This window comes from Microcebus murinus, unplaced genomic scaffold (assembly GCF_040939455.1).
Source record: "Microcebus murinus isolate Inina unplaced genomic scaffold, M.murinus_Inina_mat1.0 scaf019_hap2_Mmur4.0, whole genome shotgun sequence".
In the NCBI taxonomy this organism is placed as follows: Eukaryota; Metazoa; Chordata; class Mammalia; order Primates; family Cheirogaleidae; genus Microcebus; species Microcebus murinus.
In genome coordinates this window covers 58,585-72,307 of record NW_027438965.1, presented here as the reverse complement: position 1 = coordinate 72,307, position 13,723 = coordinate 58,585, and the positions used below count along the sequence as shown (strand labels likewise).

General features: G+C 63.4%; 4 non-coding genes across 4 annotated transcripts; all 4 read left to right on the top strand.

Moving 5' to 3' along the window:
- Window positions 1-2,120: 2,120 nt before the first annotated feature.
- LOC142867716 (5S ribosomal RNA) lies at window positions 2,121-2,239 on the top strand. The gene has a single exon (XR_012917073.1). It is a non-coding gene; the product is annotated as a 5S ribosomal RNA (ribosomal RNA).
- Window positions 2,240-5,767: 3,528 nt separating this feature from the next.
- On the top strand, window positions 5,768-5,886 carry LOC142867715 (5S ribosomal RNA). Its single transcript, XR_012917072.1, has one exon. It is a non-coding gene; the product is annotated as a 5S ribosomal RNA (ribosomal RNA).
- A 3,525-nt stretch (window positions 5,887-9,411) lies between these two features.
- On the top strand, window positions 9,412-9,530 carry LOC142867714 (5S ribosomal RNA). Its single transcript, XR_012917071.1, has one exon. It is a non-coding gene; the product is annotated as a 5S ribosomal RNA (ribosomal RNA).
- Window positions 9,531-13,058: 3,528 nt separating this feature from the next.
- On the top strand, window positions 13,059-13,177 carry LOC142867713 (5S ribosomal RNA). Its single transcript, XR_012917070.1, has one exon. It is a non-coding gene; the product is annotated as a 5S ribosomal RNA (ribosomal RNA).
- Window positions 13,178-13,723: the final 546 nt, after the last annotated feature.

The window sequence follows — 13,723 nt, the reverse complement described above, 5'->3', positions numbered from 1 at the left end:
TGAGGCCCCGTGGCTGCTTTTCCCCCCCGCAAGGGGAGAGCCGCGGAGGTGGGGACCGCCTCCTCGTGGGGACGTACACCCAGCTCTCCACGTCGGATTCCGGGGCTCTCTGTCCTGCCAGAAGGCCCAGCTGGCCTGCGGGTCCTTAGAGTGGCAAAAACATCCGAAAACTGAGATTGAGGGTCCGGTGGTTGTCTGCACTTTTGTGCTGGGCACCCCAGGGAGGCCCGGGGGCTGGCTGGACAACGCGGTCTGCTGGGCAGGGGGGGGGTTTGGAGGAGCAACTGATGCCCTTTGCACTTTGGGTAGCAAGTGTCTGAGGTGTCTCTGAGCCCTGCGCCATGTCGGGGGGTGGGGTGGGGGGGTGGGAGGTCGGGGGGTGTGGAGGAGCAGGAGGAGGAGGAGGAGGAGGTGGGAAGGGCCGTGGCCTGCAGTCGTGTTCCCGGGGTGGCTTCTTCCACAGGCTGCTTGGCCTGGGCTCCCTGCACCTGGGCCTTTGGAGGACTGGCCCTGTGCTTGCCAACGCTTCCCCTGCAGGGACCCAGAGCTGGGAGGTTGCATCTCTCAGCCCTGGGTCGGGCAGAGCCCCAGCGGGCCATGCCCACAACCTCTCTCAGCACGGGTCCCCCAGAAGGCTCCTTTGGGACCAGGATTCTCTTGCGGGTGACTCTTTAAGGTCTGGCCCCTGGATGGAGGGGCACCAGGAGTAGAGGAGCAGGAAGGGGAAGGGGGTGGCCATGCGAGGGGACACTTTCAGGCCAAGTCCCAGCTTCAGCCTGATCCTCCTGGGAACCCCGGGGTGTACGTCACACCTCCTGGTTGTCCCGCTCTGAGACAAGGGCTCTGAGACAAGGAGCCGGGCTTCGCATTCCCCCAGCAGCCAGTCGTGGGCTGAGGACACCTGGGGCGTTGGGAACTCCCTGGCTTCTCCTTGGCTTAACATCTGGAGCTGCTTGTGAATCGTGCCGCCACACACACCCGAGTGCAGGTGTCTTCTGCACAGACTGCGGGCCTCGCTCTTCTGAATGCCGCTAGCTCGCCACCCACCCACGGGTGAACCTGGTCAGGGTACTTTCTCTCGGGGGCAGACTCTGATCCTGGCGGGCTACCGGTGTTTCTGTTTGCTCGTTTCTTTCTTCCATTTCGGGAAAGGCTTCCTTACTGGGTGTGGAAATCTCCTATGCCTTTCCTCGCCTATTCTGTCAGCTTTAAAATTCTCTTTCAGTTGCCACCCTCACAGATGGATTAGGAAACTCTTTCCGGTGCACTCATTAGTGAAATGACCTCAATGAAGCTGGAATCCAATATCTAATCGCCGATTTTTAGCGAGTCCACACGCCAGGGTGGTCGGGGTCCAATGCAGCCCCGGCCAGGCCCAGGCCCCTTGGACTGGGCCACAGGAGGACACAGAGGAGGGTCCCGGCCCCCACGGTCGCGTTGCCGGCAGTTCTCCAAGGGCTTGGGCGTTTTCCAGAGGTAGGAGATGGAGGGGACTGATTTCTTCAGCGCCCCACAAACCACGCCACCCCACCCATGGGACACATCCCTAGAGAGAGAGAGAGACGCCCCATACACTCGCTCCCCTCCCCCATGCGCTGTGCCCCAGCCCGGGCCCGGGGGAATAGGCGGCAGCCCACCCACAGGGTGGGGGGCACAGCTGAAAGGGGTTGTCGGGGATGGCGGCCCCTGCCTGGGGTCAAAGGGCGGGCGACCCGCGCGTGCGCAATCGGCGGCGGCGGCGGCGGCGGCGGCGGCGGCGGCGGCCACGAGCTGGGGGTGGGCCAGGCGAGGAGAGGAAGGGGGCTGGAAGGTCTCCACCTTGGCGAGTCCAGCCGTGGAGGCGCATCTTGTGTGAGTGTGAGTGAGTGAGTGTGAGTGTGTGTGTGTGTGTGTGTGTGTGTGTATAGAGAGACAGCCCCCCACCCCGGCCCGCCGCTCCCTGCCCGCCCCGCCCCGCCTGTCACCCCCGTCCCTTGGAGCCCGCCGGACCCGGCCGGTGAACTCAACAGGCCCGGCCCGGTGCGGGTCAGCGCCGGCGCGGGGCCTGGGGCGGGGGGAGGAGGCGGCGGGGAAGCGCAGAGAGGCTCGGCTTCTTGAGCGGGGCAGGGGCGCCCTCCGCCGTCTAGGGCCACACCACCCTGAACGCGCCCGATCTCGTCTGGTCTCGGAAGCTAAGCAGGGTCGGGCCTGGTTAGTACTTGGATGGGAGACCGCCTGGGAATACCGGGTGCCGTAGGCTTCTTCTTTTTTTTTTTTTTGTTTTGCCTCTTGTTCTGTCCCCTTTCTGGGAGCGAGTCGGCGGCCCGGGGTGGGGGTCACCCCCACCCTCAGCGCCCGCCGCGGTGCCTGGCGCCCCAGCCCGCACCGTGGGGCCTCCTCTTGTCCCAAGCCGCGACACCGCCGTCACGCGGCAGCATGCGTGGCTTCTGGACTGTCAGGTCTCAGACCAAAGGTCTGCTCTGTGGGAACCGACACGCTGGAGGAAACCTTGAGAGTCTGAGAGGGGAGGGAGTTCCAGAAGAAGGCCAGGATGTCATTTTGAGGGAGTATGTGACCAGAACTCGTCCCGTTGCTTTTGGGGTTCTATGGGCTACACGTAGGAATCTTTGGTGGTGGCACCTGATGTTGGGGGATCCGGAGTCACACCCAGACCTGCTCCACAGGCCTCCTTTTACTTTTCTCTTCGGATTCATTATGTTTAAAAAGTGTCTCTTATCTCTATGATTGCATTTTCTTTTCTCTCTCTTTTCAAGCAGATGATGGGAGTCCAAGTATTAAGGTGACATGTGTTGCCCGTGCCCCCCTCCCCCCTGTGTTCTTATTCATTTACCTCTGATGTAGTTCCAGCGTATTGTGGGGTTACCAATGTTAAGGTCGGGTACGTTGCCCTCTCCCAGCCTCCCCCCTCGGGTCAGAGCCTCAAGTGCGCCCATCCCCCAGTCGGTGCGCACCCACCCCGTTCCTAATGGAGGTGTATGCCCATCCCCTCCCCCCACCCGCCCGACACCCACCCGATGAAGGTGATTCCTCTGTGTCCACTTAGGTGTCCATCGGTTCGTACCCATTTGCTGGTGAGCGCGAGCACGTGGTGCTCGTGTGTCCATTCTTGGGCTACCTGGCTTACTGGAACGGGTTCCAGCTCTGGCCAGGAGAACCACGAGAGGTGCCCTCTCACCGCTGCTCCTCCTAGCTGAATAGCACTCCGTGGTGTCCACGCGCCACATTTCATTTACGCACTCGTGGGTCGATGGGCACTCGGGTCGCTTCCAGGTCTTTGCGATTGTGACTTGTGCCCTGACTCTAACCCTAACCCTTACCCAGCCCGTCTCCTCCTCGGCCCCTGCCTGACTGACTCCTTCCCGCCCGGCCTGTCACCTGTCACCGTCCTCTGCCCCTGCCTGACACGCTCCTCCCCGCCCGGGCCGTCACCGTCCTCGGCCCCTGCCTGACGGGGCTCCTCCGTCGCCTGGGCCTTCCAAGGGCTTGGTGTGGACGCTGGTTCCAGGACGCCCTCCCAGGAACCCGGTAGCAGGGCGGCCGCAGCGTCTCGCGCCACCCAACCGTCCGCCGGCCGGCGGCCGGCGCTAAGTGGCCTGCGGGGGACGTGCCCCCACTGTGGGGCGGGCGCCCAACCTGGTGTCTTCTCTGAGGCCCCGTGGCTGCTTTTCCCCCCCGCAAGGGGAGAGCCGCGGAGGTGGGGACCGCCTCCTCGTGGGGACGTACACCCAGCTCTCCACGTCGGATTCCGGGGCTCTCTGTCCTGCCAGAAGGCCCAGCTGGCCTGCGGGTCCTTAGAGTGGCAAAAACATCCGAAAACTGAGATTGAGGGTCCGGTGGTTGTCTGCACTTTTGTGCTGGGCACCCCAGGGAGGCCCGGGGGCTGGCTGGACAACGCGGTCTGCTGGGCAGGGGGGGGGGTTTGGAGGAGCAACTGATGCCCTTTGCACTTTGGGTAGCAAGTGTCTGAGGTGTCTCTGAGCCCTGCGCCATGTCGGGGGGTGGGGTGGGGGGGTGGGAGGTCGGGGGGTGTGGAGGAGCAGGAGGAGGAGGAGGAGGAGGTGGGAAGGGCCGTGGCCTGCAGTCGTGTTCCCGGGGTGGCTTCTTCCACAGGCTGCTTGGCCTGGGCTCCCTGCACCTGGGCCTTTGGAGGACTGGCCCTGTGCTTGCCAACGCTTCCCCTGCAGGGACCCAGAGCTGGGAGGTTGCATCTCTCAGCCCTGGGTCGGGCAGAGCCCCAGCGGGCCATGCCCACAACCTCTCTCAGCACGGGTCCCCCAGAAGGCTCCTTTGGGACCAGGATTCTCTTGCGGGTGACTCTTTAAGGTCTGGCCCCTGGATGGAGGGGCACCAGGAGTAGAGGAGCAGGAAGGGGAAGGGGGTGGCCATGCGAGGGGACACTTTCAGGCCAAGTCCCAGCTTCAGCCTGATCCTCCTGGGAACCCCGGGGTGTACGTCACACCTCCTGGTTGTCCCGCTCTGAGACAAGGGCTCTGAGACAAGGAGCCGGGCTTCGCATTCCCCCAGCAGCCAGTCGTGGGCTGAGGACACCTGGGGCGTTGGGAACTCCCTGGCTTCTCCTTGGCTTAACATCTGGAGCTGCTTGTGAATCGTGCCACCACACACACCCGAGTGCAGGTGTCTTCTGCACAGACTGCGGGCCTCGCTCTTCTGAATGCCGCTAGCTCGCCACCCACCCACGGGTGAACCTGGTCAGGGTACTTTCTCTCGGGGGCAGACTCTCATCCTGGCGGGCTACCGGTGTTTCTGTTTGCTCGTTTCTTTCTTCCATTTCGGGAAAGGCTTCCTTACTGGGTGTGGAAATCTCCTATGCCTTTCCTCGCCTATTCTGTCAGCTTTAAAATTCTCTTTCAGTTGCCACCCTCACAGATGGATTAGGAAACTCTTTCCGGTGCACTCATTAGTGAAATGACCTCAATGAAGCTGGAATCCAATATCTAATCGCCGATTTTTAGCGAGTCCACACGCCAGGGTGGTCGGGGTCTAATGCAGCCCCGGCCAGGCCCAGGCCCCTTGGACTGGGCCACAGGAGGACCCAGAGGAGGTTCCCGGCCCCCACGGTCGCGTTGCCGGCAGTTCTCCAAGGGCTTGGGCGTTTTCCAGAGGTAGGAGATGGAGGGGACTGATTTCTTCAGCGCCCCACAAACCACGCCACCCCACCCATGGGACACATCCCTAGAGAGAGAGAGAGACGCCCCATACACTCGCTCCCCTCCCCCATGCGCTGTGCCCCAGCCCGGCCCGGGGGAATAGGCGGCAGCCCACCCACAGGGTGGGGGGCGCAGCTGAAAGGGGTTGTGGGGATGGCGGGCCCTGCCAGGGGTCAAAGGGCGGGCGACCCGCGCGTGCGCAATCGGCGGCGGCGGCGGCGGCGGCGGCGGCGGCGGCGGCGGCCACGAGCTGGGGGTGGGCCAGGCGAGGAGAGGAAGGGGGCTGGAAGGTCTCCACCTTGGCGAGTCCAGCCGTGGAGGCGCATCTTGTGTGAGTGTGAGTGTGTGTGTGTGTGTGTGTGTGTGTGTGTGTATAGAGAGACAGCCCCCCACCCCGGCCCGCCGCTCCCTGCCCGCCCCGCCCCGCCCCGCCCCGCTGTCACCCCCGTCCCTCGGAGCCCGCCGGACCCGGCCGGTGAACTCAACAGGCCCGGCCCGGTGCGGGTCAGCGCCGGCGCGGGGCCTTGGGCGGGGGGAGGAGGCGGCGGGGAAGCGCAGAGAGGCTCGGCTTCTTGAGCGGGGCAGGGGCGCCCTCCGCCGTCTAGGGCCACACCACCCTGAACGCGCCCGATCTCGTCTGGTCTCGGAAGCTAAGCAGGGTCGGGCCTGGTTAGTACTTGGATGGGAGACCGCCTGGGAATACCGGGTGCCGTAGGCTTCTTCTTTTTTTTTTTTTTGTTTTGCCTCTTGTTCTGTCCCCTTTCTGGGAGCGAGTCGGCGGCCCGGGGTGGGGGTCACCCCCACCCTCAGCGCCCGCCGCGGTGCCTGGCGCCCCAGCCCGCACCGTGGGGCCTCCTCTTGTCCCAAGCCGCGACACCGCCGTCACGCGGCAGCATGCGTGGCTTCTGGACTGTCAGGTCTCAGACCAAAGGTCTGCTCTGTGGGAACCGACACGCTGGAGGAAACCTTGAGAGTCTGAGAGGGGAGGGAGTTCCAGAAGAAGGCCAGGATGTCATTTTGAGGGAGTATGTGACCAGAACTCGTCCCGTTGCTTTTGGGGTTCTATGGGCTACACGTAGGAATCTTTGGTGGTGGCACCTGATGTTGGGGGATCCGGAGTCACACCCAGACCTGCTCCACAGGCCTCCTTTTACTTTTCTCTTCGGATTCATTATGTTTAAAAAGTGTCTCTTATCTCTATGATTGCATTTTCTTTTCTCTCTCTTTTCAAGCAGATGATGGGAGTCCAAGTATTAAGGTGACATGTGTTGCCCGTGCCCCCCTCCCCCCTGTGTTCTTATTCATTTACCTCTGATGTAGTTCCAGCGTATTGTGGGGTTACCAATGTTAAGGTCGGGTACGTTGCCCTCTCCCAGCCTCCCCCCTCGGGTCAGAGCCTCAAGTGCGCCCATCCCCCAGTCGGTGCGCACCCACCCCGTTCCTAATGGAGGTGTATGCCCATCCCCTCCCCCCACCCGCCCGACACCCACCCGATGAAGGTGATTCCTCTGTGTCCACTTAGGTGTCCATCGGTTCGTACCCATTTGCTGGTGAGCGCGAGCACGTGGTGCTCGTGTGTCCATTCTTGGGCTACCTGGCTTACTGGAACGGGTTCCAGCTCTGGCCAGGAGAACCACGAGAGGTGCCCTCTCACCGCTGCTCCTCCTAGCTGAATAGCACTCCGTGGTGTCCACGCGCCACATTTCATTTACGCACTCGTGGGTCGATGGGCACTCGGGTCGCTTCCAGGTCTTTGCGATTGTGACTTGTGCCCTGACTCTAACCCTAACCCTTACCCAGCCCGTCTCCTCCTCGGCCCCTGCCTGACTGACTCCTTCCCGCCCGGCCTGTCACCTGTCACCGTCCTCTGCCCCTGCCTGACACGCTCCTCCCCGCCCGGGCCGTCACCGTCCTCGGCCCCTGCCTGACGGGGCTCCTCCGTCGCCTGGGCCTTCCAAGGGCTTGGTGTGGACGCTGGTTCCAGGACGCCCTCCCAGGAACCCGGTAGCAGGGCGGCCGCAGCGTCTCGCGCCACCCAACCGTCCGCCGGCCGGCGGCCGGCGCTAAGTGGCCTGCGGGGGACGTGCCCCCACTGTGGGGCGGGCGCCCAACCTGGTGTCTTCTCTGAGGCCCCGTGGCTGCTTTTCCCCCCCGCAAGGGGAGAGCCGCGGAGGTGGGGACCGCCTCCTCGTGGGGACGTACACCCAGCTCTCCACGTCGGATTCCGGGGCTCTCTGTCCTGCCAGAAGGCCCAGCTGGCCTGCGGGTCCTTAGAGTGGCAAAAACATCCGAAAACTGAGATTGAGGGTCCGGTGGTTGTCTGCACTTTTGTGCTGGGCACCCCAGGGAGGCCCGGGGGCTGGCTGGACAACGCGGTCTGCTGGGCAGGGGGGGGGGTTTGGAGGAGCAACTGATGCCCTTTGCACTTTGGGTAGCAAGTGTCTGAGGTGTCTCTGAGCCCTGCGCCATGTCGGGGGGTGGGGTGGGGGGGTGGGAGGTCGGGGGGTGTGGAGGAGCAGGAGGAGGAAGAGGAGGAGGTGGGAAGGGCCGTGGCCTGCAGTCGTGTTCCCGGGGTGGCTTCTTCCACAGGCTGCTTGGCCTGGGCTCCCTGCACCTGGGCCTTTGGAGGACTGGCCCTGTGCTTGCCAACGCTTCCCCTGCAGGGACCCAGAGCTGGGAGGTTGCATCTCTCAGCCCTGGGTCGGGCAGAGCCCCAGCGGGCCATGCCCACAACCTCTCTCAGCACGGGTCCCCCAGAAGGCTCCTTTGGGACCAGGATTCTCTTGCGGGTGACTCTTTAAGGTCTGGCCCCTGGATGGAGGGGCACCAGGAGTAGAGGAGCAGGAAGGGGAAGGGGGTGGCCATGCGAGGGGACACTTTCAGGCCAAGTCCCAGCTTCAGCCTGATCCTCCTGGGAACCCCGGGGTGTACGTCACACCTCCTGGTTGTCCCGCTCTGAGACAAGGGCTCTGAGACAAGGAGCCGGGCTTCGCATTCCCCCAGCAGCCAGTCGTGGGCTGAGGACACCTGGGGCGTTGGGAACTCCCTGGCTTCTCCTTGGCTTAACATCTGGAGCTGCTTGTGAATCGTGCCGCCACACACACCCGAGTGCAGGTGTCTTCTGCACAGACTGCGGGCCTCGCTCTTCTGAATGCCGCTAGCTCGCCACCCACCCACGGGTGAACCTGGTCAGGGTACTTTCTCTCGGGGGCAGACTCTCATCCTGGCGGGCTACCGGTGTTTCTGTTTGCTCGTTTCTTTCTTCCATTTCGGGAAAGGCTTCCTTACTGGGTGTGGAAATCTCCTATGCCTTTCCTCGCCTATTCTGTCAGCTTTAAAATTCTCTTTCAGTTGCCACCCTCACAGATGGATTAGGAAACTCTTTCCGGTGCACTCATTAGTGAAATGACCTCAATGAAGCTGGAATCCAATATCTAATCGCCGATTTTTAGCGAGTCCACACGCCAGGGTGGTCGGGGTCCAATGCAGCCCCGGCCAGGCCCAGGCCCCTTGGACTGGGCCACAGGAGGACACAGAGGAGGGTCCCGGCCCCCACGGTCGCGTTGCCGGCAGTTCTCCAAGGGCTTGGGCGTTTTCCAGAGGTAGGAGATGGAGGGGACTGATTTCTTCAGCGCCCCACAAACCACGCCACCCCACCCATGGGACACATCCCTAGAGAGAGAGAGAGACGCCCCATACACTCGCTCCCCTCCCCCATGCGCTGTGCCCCAGCCCGGGCCCGGGGGAATAGGCGGCAGCCCACCCACAGGGTGGGGGGCGCAGCTGAAAGGGGTTGTCGGGGATGGCGGCCCCTGCCTGGGGTCAAAGGGCGGGCGACCCGCGCGTGCGCAATCGGCGGCGGCGGCGGCGGCGGCGGCGGCGGCGGCCACGAGCTGGGGGTGGGCCAGGCGAGGAGAGGAAGGGGGCTGGAAGGTCTCCACCTTGGCGAGTCCAGCCGTGGAGGCGCATCTTGTGTGAGTGTGAGTGAGTGAGTGTGAGTGTGTGTGTGTGTGTGTGTGTGTGTGTATAGAGAGACAGCCCCCCACCCCGGCCCGCCGCTCCCTGCCCGCCCCGCCCCGCCTGTCACCCCGGTCCCTCGGAGCCCGCCGGACCCGGCCGGTGAACTCAACAGGCCCGGCCCGGTGCGGGTCAGCGCCGGCGCGGGGCCTGGGGCGGGGGGAGGAGGCGGCGGGGAAGCGCAGAGAGGCTCGGCTTCTTGAGCGGGGCAGGGGCGCCCTCCGCCGTCTAGGGCCACACCACCCTGAACGCGCCCGATCTCGTCTGGTCTCGGAAGCTAAGCAGGGTCGGGCCTGGTTAGTACTTGGATGGGAGACCGCCTGGGAATACCGGGTGCCGTAGGCTTCTTCTTTTTTTTTTTTTTGTTTTGCCTCTTGTTCTGTCCCCTTTCTGGGAGCGAGTCGGCGGCCCGGGGTGGGGGTCACCCCCACCCTCAGCGCCCGCCGCGGTGCCTGGCGCCCCAGCCCGCACCGTGGGGCCTCCTCTTGTCCCAAGCCGCGACACCGCCGTCACGCGGCAGCATGCGTGGCTTCTGGACTGTCAGGTCTCAGACCAAAGGTCTGCTCTGTGGGAACCGACACGCTGGAGGAAACCTTGAGAGTCTGAGAGGGGAGGGAGTTCCAGAAGAAGGCCAGGATGTCATTTTGAGGGAGTATGTGACCAGAACTCGTCCCGTTGCTTTTGGGGTTCTATGGGCTACACGTAGGAATCTTTGGTGGTGGCACCTGATGTTGGGGGATCCGGAGTCACACCCAGACCTGCTCCACAGGCCTCCTTTTACTTTTCTCTTCGGATTCATTATGTTTAAAAAGTGTCTCTTATCTCTATGATTGCATTTTCTTTTCTCTCTCTTTTCAAGCAGATGATGGGAGTCCAAGTATTAAGGTGACATGTGTTGCCCGTGCCCCCCTCCCCCCTGTGTTCTTATTCATTTACCTCTGATGTTGTTCCAGCGTATTGTGGGGGTACCAATGTTAAGGTCGGGTACGTTGCCCTCTCCCAGCCTCCCCCCTCGGGTCAGAGCCTCAAGTGCGCCCATCCCCCAGTCGGTGCGCACCCACCCCGTTCCTAATGGAGGTGTATGCCCATCCCCTCCCCCCACCCGCCCGACACCCACCCGATGAAGGTGATTCCTCTGTGTCCACTTAGGTGTCCATCGGTTCGTACCCATTTGCTGGTGAGCGCGAGCACGTGGTGCTCGTGTGTCCATTCTTGGGCTACCTGGCTTACTGGAACGGGTTCCAGCTCTGGCCAGGAGAACCACGAGAGGTGCCCTCTCACCGCTGCTCCTCCTAGCTGAATAGCACTCCGTGGTGTCCACGCGCCACATTTCATTTACGCACTCGTGGGTCGATGGGCACTCGGGTCGCTTCCAGGTCTTTGCGATTGTGACTTGTGCCCTGACTCTAACCCTAACCCTTACCCAGCCCGTCTCATCCTCGGCCCCTGCCTGACTGACTCCTTCCCGCCCGGCCTGTCACCTGTCACCGTCCTCTGCCCCTGCCTGACACGCTCCTCCCCGCCCGGGGCCGTCACCGTCCTCGGCCCCTGCCTGACGGGGCTCCTCCGTCGCCTGGGCCTTCCAAGGGCTTGGTGTGGACGCTGGTTCCAGGACGCCCTCCCAGGAACCCGGTAGCAGGGCGGCCGCAGCGTCTCGCGCCACCCAACCGTCCGCCGGCCGGCGGCCGGCGCTAAGTGGCCTGCGGGGGACGTGCCCCCACTGTGGGGCGGGCGCCCAGCCTGGTGTCTTCTCTGAGGCCCCGTGGCTGCTTTTCCCCCCCGCAAGGGGAGAGCCGCGGAGGTGGGGACCGCCTCCTCGTGGGGACGTACACCCAGCTCTCCACGTCGGATTCCGGGGCTCTCTGTCCTGCCAGAAGGCCCAGCTGGCCTGCGGGTCCTTAGAGTGGCAAAAACATCCGAAAACTGAGATTGAGGGTCCGGTGGTTGTCTGCACTTTTGTGCTGGGCACCCCAGGGAGGCCCGGGGGCTGGCTGGACAACGCGGTCTGCTGGGCAGGGGGGGGGTTTGGAGGAGCAACTGATGCCCTTTGCACTTTGGGTAGCAAGTGTCTGAGGTGTCTCTGAGCCCTGCGCCATGTCGGGGGGTGGGGTGGGGGGGTGGGAGGTCGGGGGGTGTGGAGGAGCAGGAGGAGGAGGAGGAGGAGGTGGGAAGGGCCGTGGCCTGCAGTCGTGTTCCCGGGGTGGCTTCTTCCACAGGCTGCTTGGCCTGGGCTCCCTGCACCTGGGCCTTTGGAGGACTGGCCCTGTGCTTGCCAACGCTTCCCCTGCAGGGACCCAGAGCTGGGAGGTTGCATCTCTCAGCCCTGGGTCGGGCAGAGCCCCAGCGGGCCATGCCCACAACCTCTCTCAGCACGGGTCCCCCAGAAGGCTCCTTTGGGACCAGGATTCTCTTGCGGGTGACTCTTTAAGGTCTGGCCCCTGGATGGAGGGGCACCAGGAGTAGAGGAGCAGGAAGGGGAAGGGGGTGGCCATGCGAGGGGACACTTTCAGGCCAAGTCCCAGCTTCAGCCTGATCCTCCTGGGAACCCCGGGGTGTACGTCACACCTCCTGGTTGTCCCGCTCTGAGACAAGGGCTCTGAGACAAGGAGCCGGGCTTCGCATTCCCCCAGCAGCCAGTCGTGGGCTGAGGACACCTGGGGCGTTGGGAACTCCCTGGCTTCTCCTTGGCTTAACATCTGGAGCTGCTTGTGAATCGTGCCGCCACACACACCCGAGTGCAGGTGTCTTCTGCACAGACTGCGGGCCTCGCTCTTCTGAATGCCGCTAGCTCGCCACCCACCCACGGGTGAACCTGGTCAGGGTACTTTCTCTCGGGGGCAGACTCTCATCCTGGCGGGCTACCGGTGTTTCTGTTTGCTCGTTTCTTTCTTCCATTTCGGGAAAGGCTTCCTTACTGGGTGTGGAAATCTCCTATGCCTTTCCTCGCCTATTCTGTCAGCTTTAAAATTCTCTTTCAGTTGCCACCCTCACAGATGGATTAGGAAACTCTTTCCGGTGCACTCATTAGTGAAATGACCTCAATGAAGCTGGAATCCAATATCTAATCGCCGATTTTTAGCGAGTCCACACGCCAGGGTGGTCGGGGTCCAATGCAGCCCCGGCCAGGCCCAGGCCCCTTGGACTGGGCCACAGGAGGACACAGAGGAGGGTCCCGGCCCCCACGGTCGCGTTGCCGGCAGTTCTCCAAGGGCTTGGGCGTTTTCCAGAGGTAGGAGATGGAGGGGACTGATTTCTTCAGCGCCCCACAAACCACGCCACCCCACCCATGGGACACATCCCTAGAGAGAGAGAGAGACGCCCCATACACTCGCTCCCCTCCCCCATGCGCTGTGCCCCAGCCCGGGCCCGGGGGAATAGGCGGCAGCCCACCCACAGGGTGGGGGGCACAGCTGAAAGGGGTTGTCGGGGATGGCGGCCCCTGCCTGGGGTCAAAGGGCGGGCGACCCGCGCGTGCGCAATCGGCGGCGGCGGCGGCGGCGGCGGCGGCGGCGGCGGCCACGAGCTGGGGGTGGGCCAGGCGAGGAGAGGAAGGGGGCTGGAAGGTCTCCACCTTGGCGAGTCCAGCCGTGGAGGCGCATCTTGTGTGAGTGTGAGTGAGTGAGTGTGAGTGTGTGTGTGTGTGTGTGTGTGTGTGTATAGAGAGACAGCCCCCCACCCCGGCCCGCCGCTCCCTGCCCGCCCCGCCCCGCCTGTCACCCCCGTCCCTTGGAGCCCGCCGGACCCGGCCGGTGAACTCAACAGGCCCGGCCCGGTGCGGGTCAGCGCCGGCGCGGGGCCTGGGGCGGGGGGAGGAGGCGGCGGGGAAGCGCAGAGAGGCTCGGCTTCTTGAGCGGGGCAGGGGCGCCCTCCGCCGTCTAGGGCCACACCACCCTGAACGCGCCCGATCTCGTCTGGTCTCGGAAGCTAAGCAGGGTCGGGCCTGGTTAGTACTTGGATGGGAGACCGCCTGGGAATACCGGGTGCCGTAGGCTTCTTCTTTTTTTTTTTTTTGTTTTGCCTCTTGTTCTGTCCCCTTTCTGGGAGCGAGTCGGCGGCCCGGGGTGGGGGTCACCCCCACCCTCAGCGCCCGCCGCGGTGCCTGGCGCCCCAGCCCGCACCGTGGGGCCTCCTCTTGTCCCAAGCCGCGACACCGCCGTCACGCGGCAGCATGCGTGGCTTCTGGACTGTCAGGTCTCAGACCAAAGGTCTGCTCTGTGGGAACCGACACGCTGGAGGAAACCTTGAGAGTCTGAGAGGGGAGGGAGTTCCAGAAGAAGGCCAGGATGTCATTTTGAGGGAGTATGTGACCAGAACTCGTCCCGTTGCTTTTGGGGTTCTATGGGCTACACGTAGGAATCTTTGGTGGTGGCACCTGATGTTGGGGGATCCGGAGTCACACCCAGACCTGCTCCACAGGCCTCCTTTTACTTTTCTCTTCGGATTCATTATGTTTAAAAAGTGTCTCTTATCTCTATGATTGCATTTTCTTTTCTCTCTCTTTTCAAGCAGATGATGGGAGTCCAAGTATTAAGGTGACA